The sequence below is a fragment of the Priapulus caudatus genome, unplaced genomic scaffold, assembly GCF_000485595.1.
Source record: "Priapulus caudatus unplaced genomic scaffold, Priapulus_caudatus-5.0.1 Scaffold157, whole genome shotgun sequence".
In the NCBI taxonomy this organism is placed as follows: Eukaryota; Metazoa; Priapulida; class Priapulimorpha; order Priapulimorphida; family Priapulidae; genus Priapulus; species Priapulus caudatus.
The window spans coordinates 321,061-332,446 of NW_014577218.1; the positions used below are offsets into that span (position 1 = coordinate 321,061).

Genomic DNA, 11,386 nt, shown 5'->3' on the forward strand with positions numbered 1-11,386 from the left:
CCCCTCCTCCCCTCCTCCTCGCTCCCCTCCTCCTCTTCTTCCTCCTCCGCGCCGCCACCGCTGCCTCCTCTTCTTCTCCTCTCCTGCTCCGCCGCCGCTGCCTGCTCCTCCTCATCCTCCTCCTCATCATCCTCCTCCTCCTCCGCTTACTCCTCCGATCCGCCGCTGCAGCTAATGGTAGGAAATCAGCGTGCGCGTGTGTGTGTGCGCGCTCGCGTTATCACATCTTTTGTGAGATCGTCGAAGATTCGCGGTAATCGGGAGCCCACCGTTCGTCTTTGTTGCTCACAAATCTACTCGGCGCGTGACCATTTTCACACGCCGCACTCCCGAGCTTAATAACTCATGAGCCGTCCTCCTCCGCCTGTGTTTGTTGCGCACGACTGCACGCGCGCGGTTACACGCCTGTCATGCCGGCCATGCGTGCGTGCGTGCCAGCTACCGTGCGTGAGTGCGCGCGTGCGTGGGAGTGTGTGTGTGAGTCGCACGGATCCATCAAAACGTGCGTTCATGAGTGTGTGTGTGTGTGTTGTTGGTGCGATGTGTGCTGTTGTCGTGTGTGTGCGTGTGTGTTGTTGTGTGATTGAAACAAGAAACACACGCTTCATGCCGTGTGTGTGTGTTGTGTGTGTTGGCGTGATGCGCGCGCGCGTGTGGGTGCGTGTGTGTTCGTCGCCGGATGTGTGGCGTGCGTGCGCACGTGTGTGTGTGAAGTGCAAGCCATCAGCAGGCAACGATTCACACGCCCAGAGCAGCAACACGCTGTAAGCTGCGTCTTCATCCGATCTGCCCCACATCACCAAGATTCTCCTTAGAGCCAGTATAGAAGCCTTCTCATCGACAGCAGAGATGACGGGCAACTTCGAAAGTCCGCCAACGCCGCAAAATTATAACAAAAACGCATAACAACCTAAATGCACATACCGTAACATCGCTGAATCTCCCGGACTAACTCACGAGGGAGAGCTGTCGAAACATCCGCGCGGGGTCCGGTAACCGGCGGTGTCGTCGCCACTCGCTCATGCCCGCTTTCCCACGCTATCCTGCAAGGCGATCGGTACGAGCTATAGAAGAATGCGGAGACTCTCGGGGGATTGAGCGCGTTTGAAATACACGCAGTTGCGAAGACACGAGCGTTTCGCCAAATAAGCTTAGTGAGTAGCTTCAACATTTTCAATCGCCGGATAGTGCGTGCAAACTGCGTTGAATCGCATGCGAATATTTTAGATGCTCTTAGAACCGCGATCCAATGTTGTGTAATGTTTGCCACGTGTCACTCAAGAACAGACAGTAGGTTACGATGTGCGAGCGTTAGGAGAAAATTAAACGCCGCCTATTATAGCCCCTAGTATATCAGCATTTAAATCCTGGTAACTAAACAATACACGTTGTTCAACAATACAGTGTGTATTGTTACATAAACATAACAATATAATAAAATATCTAGCTGAGAAACAAAAGTGACACGAATGTGCTGATAATAAAAATTAATTGATTACAATAACCACTTAACGTATCAGCTTATAGATAGTATAACTGGAATATTCTAAACACTGATTCTCAAACTTCAAACGGCCAACTATATTTATATCTATTACTACCTAATGCAGAACTATAATTGAGCATTAATGTGAATGGAACACAGGACCTGCAATTACTAGACTAAGGTTAGAGAGCGGACCAAGTATTTTCTGCTACCCTCTTATTCCGATCCATTTTTCTGAATGTGGGGCATACGGACGCTATCATCTTTCTCGATGTAAGTCGAGTATAGGTTGCATTCTTAATTAAAAACGAAGGCCAATTAATATCATACTGACACCGCCATGCATTGCCGCGAACCGCGGCACACGCATCGTATATGTTAAATTCATTTGGTTTTCCCGCAGTTTCAGTATTACAGTAATTGTTACCCAATAATCAGTGTGAGCCGCAGGGCGGTATAGCGTGTGCGATAAAGAGGTAGTTATCGGGCGAGCGAAGTGAACAGTTATCTCTATTGTACGATAAATGCGCGATTGATATTGTAACCCAACGGGATACAGCGGGGCCTGTGTAGCCATTGCACGGGCCGAAAAATGATATGCCTACCGGCGCCAGCAAAGCGGGGGAACCCAAGCAATTGCGAAACGTTTGAGCGCTGTGGCATTTCAATTTTCCTGCCTCGGCACGCGTTATTACCGGGAGATACTGGCCTTCGGGTACACCGACCACACAGCTATTGCCAGCCCCGCTCGTCCTTTGTAAGTCTAAACCAGTTTATGCTCAACACGCATACGTTTGTCGTGCAACTGCCAAACCCACTTCAAACGCGTTTGCCCATCTGAACCTTTTGCAAGCGGACGGCGAACCACACGTTATTCCCCACTCCGATGTTTCGAAACGCGGCCTAATATAAGGCACTGCATCGCATATACACAGGATGCCAAGGTCGACCCTAGATGCGCCGGGGTCAGCTGCGGACAAGGGGTCTAGTGTAACGCCAATTATATTTGTTGACACCCGACACCACATGCGTACTGGGGTGGTCTCTCGGATGACGTACAAACCTGCGTGCACATGCTGCTGCTGCTGCCTGCTGGCTCTAGGCGTTAACGGTACACTTTTCACGGCCATTAAGAACAGTGCGTTCAACAGTAAAGGTAGCAAGCAAGGGCGATGACGGATACTGTATATATGAAGGCGCATATACGCACTCGCGGGCCTGCGCAACCTCCTACTAGCTTATACACTTCGGGCGGCATTGCCGCCAACAAATATTAGCACTGTGCCTCGGCCACGTAATTAGACGTTAATATAGATTTATAGAGGCCAGACACGTCGTTGGTGGATTAATGGCGACGGGGTCTAATAGAACGACTAGAGTCGAAACTACTACGCGATCGTGCTTTGTACGGTAACCGCAGCAGCAGCAGCAGCAGCAGCCAGTAGCAGCAGCAGTAGCAGCAGCCAGCAGCCAGCGGCGCAGCAATAGTAGCAGTAAGCAGCAGTACCACCACCACCAGCCAGCAGTAGCAGCAGCAGCACAGTAACCAGCAGCAGCCTCAGCAGCGGCAGCGCAGCAGTAGTAAACAGTAGCCAGCAGTACCACCACACAGCAGCAGTTAGCAGCAGCCAGCAACAACAGCAGCAAACAGCAGCAAGCAGAGCAGCAACGCAGCCAACAGCAGCCCAGCGCAGTAGCAGCAGTCAAGCAGCTACCACACCAGCCACCACCAGCAGCAGCAGTAGCAGCAGCAGTAACAGCAGCAGCACACAGCAGACGCAGCAGTCGCGCACAGCAACCAGTAGGGGAAGGCGCACGCAGGCAGCAAGCAGCACCAGCAGACACCACAAGCGAGCAGCCAGCAGCAGCAGATAGCAGCAGCAGTAAGCAGCAGCCAGCAGTACCCACACCAGCAGCAGCAGATAGGCAGCAGTTCAGGGCACACGCAGTAGCGCAGCAGCAAGCAGCACAAGTACAGCGCACAGCACAGCAGCGAGTAGCAGCAGCAGCAACAGCAGCAGCAGTAGGCCAGCAACGAGCAACAGCAGCAGCAGAGAAGTGGCGTCAGACGCGAACAATTGGATCCACGCTAAGCATCTGCGCATGCATGTTGAGCGAGCCGCAGACAGGGACACGCGCGAGCTAAACTATGAAATATTCATTACGTTAGCAGCTTTGTCAACAGAAAGCATACGCACTTTCGCAGAGATACGAGCGCATCTGCCTGCGGCTGTATGTATAACAGACCGGAGGAGGAGTTGGGAAAGACCGAAAGAGCGGAGAGAAACGTAGCGCGTGCGTCTATAGAAGAATACCGAGTAAATAACGCGGGGAGTATATTAACACTGTTAATAAGGCACCCTGTTAATACAAGCCGCAAAAAAGCAAAGAACAAGAAGCGACGCGTAAACAGGCCAGGAAAAGAGAGAGGAGAGAGAGAGAGAGAGAGAGAGAGAGAGAGAGCGAGAGAGAGAGAGAGAGAGAAGAGAGCAGAGTAACAGATACAAGATCAGAAGGCAGCATAAAGGAGAAAGAGCGAAGAGAAGTGGGAGAGAGAGTATGAGGAGAGAGGAGAGAGAGACCGCAGAGGCCTATTAGAGGAAATCGAGTAAAGCTAACGAGAGACACAGAGGAAACAGAGCAATGAAGCCAACAATGAGGAAAGTCAAATAGAGAGAAGAGACGGGAAGAGCGAGAGGGAAGGAGATTTCCAGTTTGATAATGTGTCCATAACTCAGCGTGACATTGTGCATGGCACGCAAAGGCAATATTGTAATGATTAAAATATATAGGCCTCGCCTTCGCAGACGCAATAAAGTGCGTAACACGCACGTACTTAGCGAGACAAGCATCGAGGAGAAGTGAGTCACGTCACGAAATGTCATTTAAAAGCTATTTATTATGCAGAAAGCCACCCGTGTAGTGACTGCGCGCGACCGTGAGGAGTAGATAGTCGCTACGCTCACTCCGACGTTGCACTATACACTGACAAAGGCGGGCAGATGTACTTCTTCGCTAGCTGACACGCGGATGGCTTAGGTAAGGGGTAGAGTAAATATCAGGGACAGCACAGACGATAGGCAGGTAAATAACAAAACCTTATATCAACAAACCAATGTCGAGTTATAATTACGGTATCTGTTGTACTTGAGGCAACTGGATATGTCGGTTGATGCATTTGCTATGGTATGCCAGACGAGCTGTAGACAGAGATAGCGTGTATGTGTGCAGGTAAGTGTGGTCAGTGCGTACGTGCGCGTATATGAGAGGACGGCGCGGCGAGATAGGAGAAGCGTGAGGAGAGAAGACAGTCATGAGAGAAGAGAGAAGAGCGCGAGCGAGAGAGAGAGAGGGAGAAGATAGAGAGCGCGCGAGAGAAGAAAGACAGAGCGAGAGAGCGAGAGAGAGAGAGAGAGAGGGGAGGAGAGAGAGAGAGCGCGAGAAAGACAGAGAGATAAGAAAGAGAGAGAGGAAAGCGAGGGAGACAGAGAGAGAGAGAGAGTAGAGAGAAGAGAGACAGAGAGCAGATGCTACGCGAGAGAGATAGAGAGAGCAGCAGCGCAGACAGACAGAGACGAGAGAGACAGAGGAAGACAGACTGAGAGAGAGAGAGACACGAGACAGAATAGATAGAGAGCAGAGAGATAGAGAGCGCGATGAGAGAAGAGACAGACGCGAGAGAGAGAGAAGAGAGAGGGAGAGAGAGAGAGAGAGAGATATGAGAAGAGACGAGCAGGTCGGGAGCGCGAGAGAGGGTGGCGAAGAGAATCCGTTATGACCAAGAATAACTTGATAGTTCACGGCCTTACCTATTTGCACAGCGATGCCACGTAGATGGCTATACGATGCCGGGTGAAAACGCGGGGCAAATAACTTCCATGAGCTCACTGCATACATACCGAAGCACTTACGCGCACTATTACGAACCCTGTCGACGCTAAATGGCCACTATACATCTAGCCATATACATCTACCACTATTAATCTAGCCCCTATACATCTAGCCATTAATACATCTAGCCGTATACATCTAGCCATCATAACATCTAGCACTATACATCTAGCCACTATACAATCTAGCCATTATACATCTGAGCCATGTATACATTAGCATTATACATTCTGACCACTATAATCTAGCCATTATACATCTTAGAACTATACATCAGCCATTCATACAATCTAGCAACTATACATCTAGCTCGACTATACATCTAGCCACATATACATCTAGCCATTATAATCTAGCCATTATACATCTAGCCATTATACATCTAGCCCAATATACATCTAGCATTATACATTCTAAGCATTATACATCTAGCCACTATACATTCTAGCACTTTACATCTAGCCATTATTAACATCTAGGACTATACATCTAGCCATTTACATCTAGCAACTATACCATCTAGCCATTATACATCTAGCCACTGTATACATCTAGCCATTATACATCTAGCCATCATACACTCTAGCACACTATACATACTAAGCCTTATACATTTCAGCCATGCATACTGAGCAACTATTACATCTAGCAACTATAGCATCTACGCCATTATACATCTAGCAATTACATACTAGCCACTATACATCTAGCCATTCATACATTAGCCATAACATTTACCATGTACATAGCCAATATAACTAGCAACTATAATCTGAGCAACTTACATCTACCATTATACATCTAAGCCCATTAATACATCTCACCATTATACATCTACCATATACATCTAGCCACTATATACATCTAGCCCACATACTCACTATAATCACCACTATAACCATTTAGCCATGTATAATCTAGCCATTATCATCTAGCCAATATACATCTACGCTTATACATCTAGCCTATTATACATACTAAAGCCACTATAATCTAGCACTACTATACATCAACGCATTTACATCTAGCAACTATACAATCTAGGCCATTGATAAATTAGCAAACTATTACATTTAGCCCATTATACAGTCTAGCCATTCACTACGCCATACATAGCCCACTATACATCTAGCCACTATACATCTAGAAACTTCTAGCCTATGATTAGCCATTATACATCTAGTGTTCTGGTGAGCATCACGTTCCGTTTTTATAGCATGCTAATAAACCACACGTATTGATACACCTTGCTTAATTAGGCACGTAGACGTTACATAAACAGGGACTAATTGGTCGCTCTGGGCTGCAGGGTCCTTGAAGGAAACCCGTAACGCAAACGATTTGTCTGTCGTGTCCGAAACTAATTGGATCTTACGGTTTGAATTTGGCCGTCCTTCTCCTGCCACACGGGCGCAAACCACTCGCGAGTGTCGGTTCGTCTGGCCCTCCGAGCACTGTAATTGTTTTGCCTCTTGTGCCTGCTATCATACACAGACTCCTTGCGTCGAACGGAGAGAGCCCATACCGAGATGCACAGGAGCAGTGCGCTGCGCCTGCGATACGTTACGTTGTTGTTTCAAACGAGAGAACGAGAGAACGAGAGAACGAGAGAAAAGAAGAAGAAGAACGAGAGAAGAGAGAAAAGAAGATGAAAGAGAGAACGAGAGAAGAGAAGAGAGAGACGTAAGGAACGAGAGAATATGAGAACGTAGAGACGAGAGAGAGTAGAGGAACGGAGAAAAGAGAAAGAAGAAACAAGGAGAGAGAGAAAGAAAAGAACGAGAGAACGAGAGAACGGAGAGAAGAACGAGAAGGAGGAAGAGAACGAGATGAAGAACGAACGAAAGAAGAGAGAGCGAGAGAAAGAGAGAACGCGGAGGAGAAGAGCAGAAGAAGAAGAAGAACGAAGAAGTAGAAACGCAAAGAAGAGAGAACGAATAAGAAAGAGAACGAGCGAACGAGAGAAGAGAGATCGAGAGAAACGACAAGAAGAAGAACACCGACGAAACGAGAGAGGAGCCAGAGTCGAGGGAACGATGAGAAGAGAGAACGAGAGAACGATTAGGAGAAGAGGAACGGCGAAAAGAACAAGAACGAGAGAAGAGAGAACGAGAGAAAGAAGCAGAACGAGAAACAGAGAAAAGAGAGGAACGGAGAGAGAGAGAAAAGCAACGAGGGAACGGAGAGAAGAGAAGAAGAACGAGAAAACGAGAGAAGAGAGAACGGAGAGAAGAGAAGAAGAAAGAAAGAACGAGAGAACGAGAGAACGGAGAGAAGAGAGAAGAGAAGAAGAACGAGAGAAGAAGAACGAAAGAAGAGAGAACGAGAGAAGAGAGAACGGAGAGAAGAGAGAAGAGAAGAAGAACGAGAGAAGAAGAACGAAAGAAGAGAGAACGAAAGAAAAGAGAACGAGAGAACGAGAGAAGAGAGATCGAGAGAACGAGAGAAGAGAGAACGAGAGAACGAGAGAACGAGAGAAGAGAGAACGAGAGAACGAGAGAAGAGAGAACGAGAGAACGAGAGAAGAGAGAACGGAGAGAAGAGAAGAAGAACGAGAGAACGAGAGAACGAGAGAAGAGAGAACGGAGAGAAGAGAAGAAGAACGAGAGAACAAGAGAAAAGAAGAAGAACGAGAGAAGAGAGAAAAGAAGAAGAACGAGAGAAGAGAGAAAGAAAGAACGAGAGAGGAGAGAACGAGAGAAGAGAAGAAGAACGAGAGCACGAGAGAAGATAGAACGAGAGAAGATAGAACGAGAGAACCATAGAAGTGAGACGAGAAGAAAAACGAGAGAAGAGAGAACGAGAGCACGAGAAAATGAGAGGAAGGCGAGAACGAGAGAAGCCCTACCGCGAAGATAGCAAAGCAGCGTGTGCGCTGCGATAGCATTACCTTGTTGTTGTTGTCGTCGAATCGTGTAGGCGTGCATGCGCCGGGTGGACAGGGAAGGATGTGGAGCACCACACCAGCGAGTGTTTATGCGTTGATGTGTTAGCTGACGTCGAGATGGAATCGTAATTTTACACGCTCGCTTACTCTTCTTACTCATATACGCGTCCTTCTACTTCTTCTTCTCTGCCTCCGGTGCATAGTTTTTCCCTTCTTCTGCCTTCTCTTCTTCTTCCTCGTTCTTTGCATCCTCATACTACTACTATACCCGTGGTCTTCCTCCTCGTGCTCGTTCTCCGCCGCCGCTCACGCTTGTCCCTTCTATCCCTCTTCCTCCTCCTACTCTTCTTCCTCCTCCACCGCCTCATCCTGTCATGCTTAGTCCTTCTCCTACTAGTGTGTGTGTGTGTGTGTGTGTGTGCGCGCGTGTGTGTGCGTGCGTGCGCACGTGTGTGTGTGTGAAGTGCAAGGCCATCAGCAGGCAACGATTCACACGCCCAGAGCAGCAACACGCGTAAGCTGCGTCTTCATCCCATCTCCCCACATCACCAAGATTCTCTTAGAGCCAGTATAGAAGCCTTTCTCATCGACAGCAGAAGATGAGGCAACCTCGAAAGTCCGCCAACGCCGCAAAATACTCAAACGTACACCTAATGCACATACCGTAAACATCGCTGAATCTCCCGGACTAACTCACGAGGGAGAGCTGTCGAAGCATCCGCGGGGTCCGGTAACCGGCTTGTCGTCGCCACTCGCTCAATGCCGCTTCCCACGCATGCCTGCAAGGCGATGGTACGATGCTATAGAAGAATGGGAGACTCTCGGGGGATGAGCGCGTGAAATACACGAGTGGGAAGACAACCGAGCGTTTTCGCAATAACTTAGTGAGTGTTCAACATTTTCAATCGCGATAGTGGTGCAACTGGTTGAATCGCATGCGAATATTTAGATGCTCTTAGAACCGCTATCAATGTTGTGTAATGTTGCCAGTGTCACGAATAACAGACAGTAGGGAGAGAAAATTAAAAGCCGCTATTATAGGCCCCTATATCAGATAATCCTGGTAACAATACACTTTCAACAATACAGTGTGTATTGTACATAAACATAACATATAATAAAATATCTAGCTGAGAAACAAAAGTGACACGAATGTGTGATTAATAAAAATTAATTATTACAATAACCACTTAACGTATCAGCTTATGATAGTAACTGGAATATTCTAAACACTGATTTCAAACTTCCAAACGGCAACTATATTTATATCTATTACTACCTAATCAAGAACTATAATTGACATTAATGTGAATGAACACATGGACCTGAATTACCAGACTATGTTAGGAGCGGAAGTATTTTCTTCTACCTCTCTTATTCCATCCACTTTTCTTAATGTGGGAGCATACGGACGCTATCATTTTCTCGATTAATCGAGTATAGGTTCATTCTTAATTAAAACGAAGGGCCAATTAATATCATACTGACACCGCATGATTGCCGGCGAAGCGCGCACACCATCGTTGTTAAATTCATTTGAGTTTTCCCGCATTTTCAGTAATTACAGTATTGTTACCAATACATCAGTGTAGCCGCAGGGGTAGCGTGTGGATAAGAGGTAGTTATCGGGGAGGAAGTGAACAGTTATCTCTATTGTACGATAAATGCGCGATGATATTGTAACCAACGGAGATACAGCGGGGCTGTGTAGCCATTCACGGGGGAAAATGAATGCTACACGGGCAGCAAACGCGGGGAACCAAGCAATGCGAACGTTTGAGCGCTGTGCATTCATTTTCTGGCCTCGGCACGCGTTATTACCGGGAGATACTGGCCTTCGGTACACCGACCACAGCTATTGCACAGCCCCGCTCGTCCTTTGTGAAGTCTAAACAGTTTATGTTCAACACGCATACGTTTCGTGCAACTGCCAACCCACTTAAACGCGTTTGCCATCTGAACCTTTTGCAAGCACGGCGAACCCACACGTTTTCCCCACTCCGATGTTTCGAAACGGGCCTATATAATGCATGCATCGCATATACACAGGATGCCAAGGTCGACCCTAGATGCGCGGTCAGCGCGGACAAGGGTCTAGTGTAACGCCACATTATATTTGTGACCCCGACAGCACATCGTACGGTGGTCTCTCGGATGACGTACAAACCTGCGTAGCACATGCTGCTGCTGCTGCTGCTGGTCTCTAGCGTTAACGGACACTTTACGGCCATTAAGGAGAACAGTGCGTTTCAAAGTAAGGTAGCAAGCAAGTGGCGATGACGATACTGTATATATGAGGCGCATATACTGCACTCGCGGGCTGCGGCAACTCCTACTAGCTTTACACATTCGCGCGGGCATTGCCGCAACAATATTAGCACTTGCTCGGCACGTAATTAGAGTTAATTAGATTTATAGAGGCAGACACGTGTTGGTGGATTTAATGGCGACGGGGTCCTATAGAACGACTAGAGTCGAACTACTACGCGATCGTGCATTTGTACGTAACCGCAGCAGCAGCAGCAGCAGCAGCAGCAGCAGTAGCAGCAGCAGTAGCAGCAGCAGCAGCAGCGGCGGCAGCAATAGTAGCAGTAGCAGCAGTACCACCACCACCAGCAGCAGTAGCAGCAGCAGCAGCAGTAACAGCAGCAGCAGCAGCAGCGGCAGCAGTAGTAACAGTAGCAGCAGTACCACCACCAGCAGCAGCAGTAGCAGCAGCAGCAGCAACAGCAGCAACAGCAGCAGCAGCAGCAACAGCAGCAACAGCAGCAGCAGTAGCAGCAGCAGCAGTACCACCACCACCACCAGCAGCAGCAGCAGCAGCAGCAGCAGCAGCAGCAGCAGCAGCAGCAGCAGTACCAGCAGCAGCAGCAGTACCAGCAGCATCATTATCAGCCGTAGCAGCAGTAGCCGCAGCAGCAGTACCAGCAGCAGCAACAGCATCATTATCAGCAGTAGCAGCAGCAGCCGCAGCAGTAGTACCAGCAGCAGCAACAGCATCATTATCAGCAGTAGCAGCAGCAGCAGCAGCAGTACCAGCAGCAGCAACAGCATCATTATCAGCAGTAGCAGCAGCAGCAGCAGCAGTACCAGCAGCAGCAACAGCATCATTATCAGCAGTA

The 11,386-nt window shown here is 48.3% G+C and overlaps 1 long non-coding RNA gene across 1 annotated transcript in view; it reads right to left on the minus strand.

Moving 5' to 3' along the window:
• Positions 1 to 8,590: 8,590 nt before the first annotated feature.
• The window catches only part of LOC106806391, a 22,060-nt gene continuing 19,264 nt past the window's right edge, over positions 8,591 to 11,386 (minus strand). The window contains exon 3 of the long non-coding RNA XR_001393540.1: positions 8,591 to 8,600. This is a non-coding gene — a long non-coding RNA (uncharacterized LOC106806391). The remainder of the gene's footprint in view (positions 8,601 to 11,386) is intronic.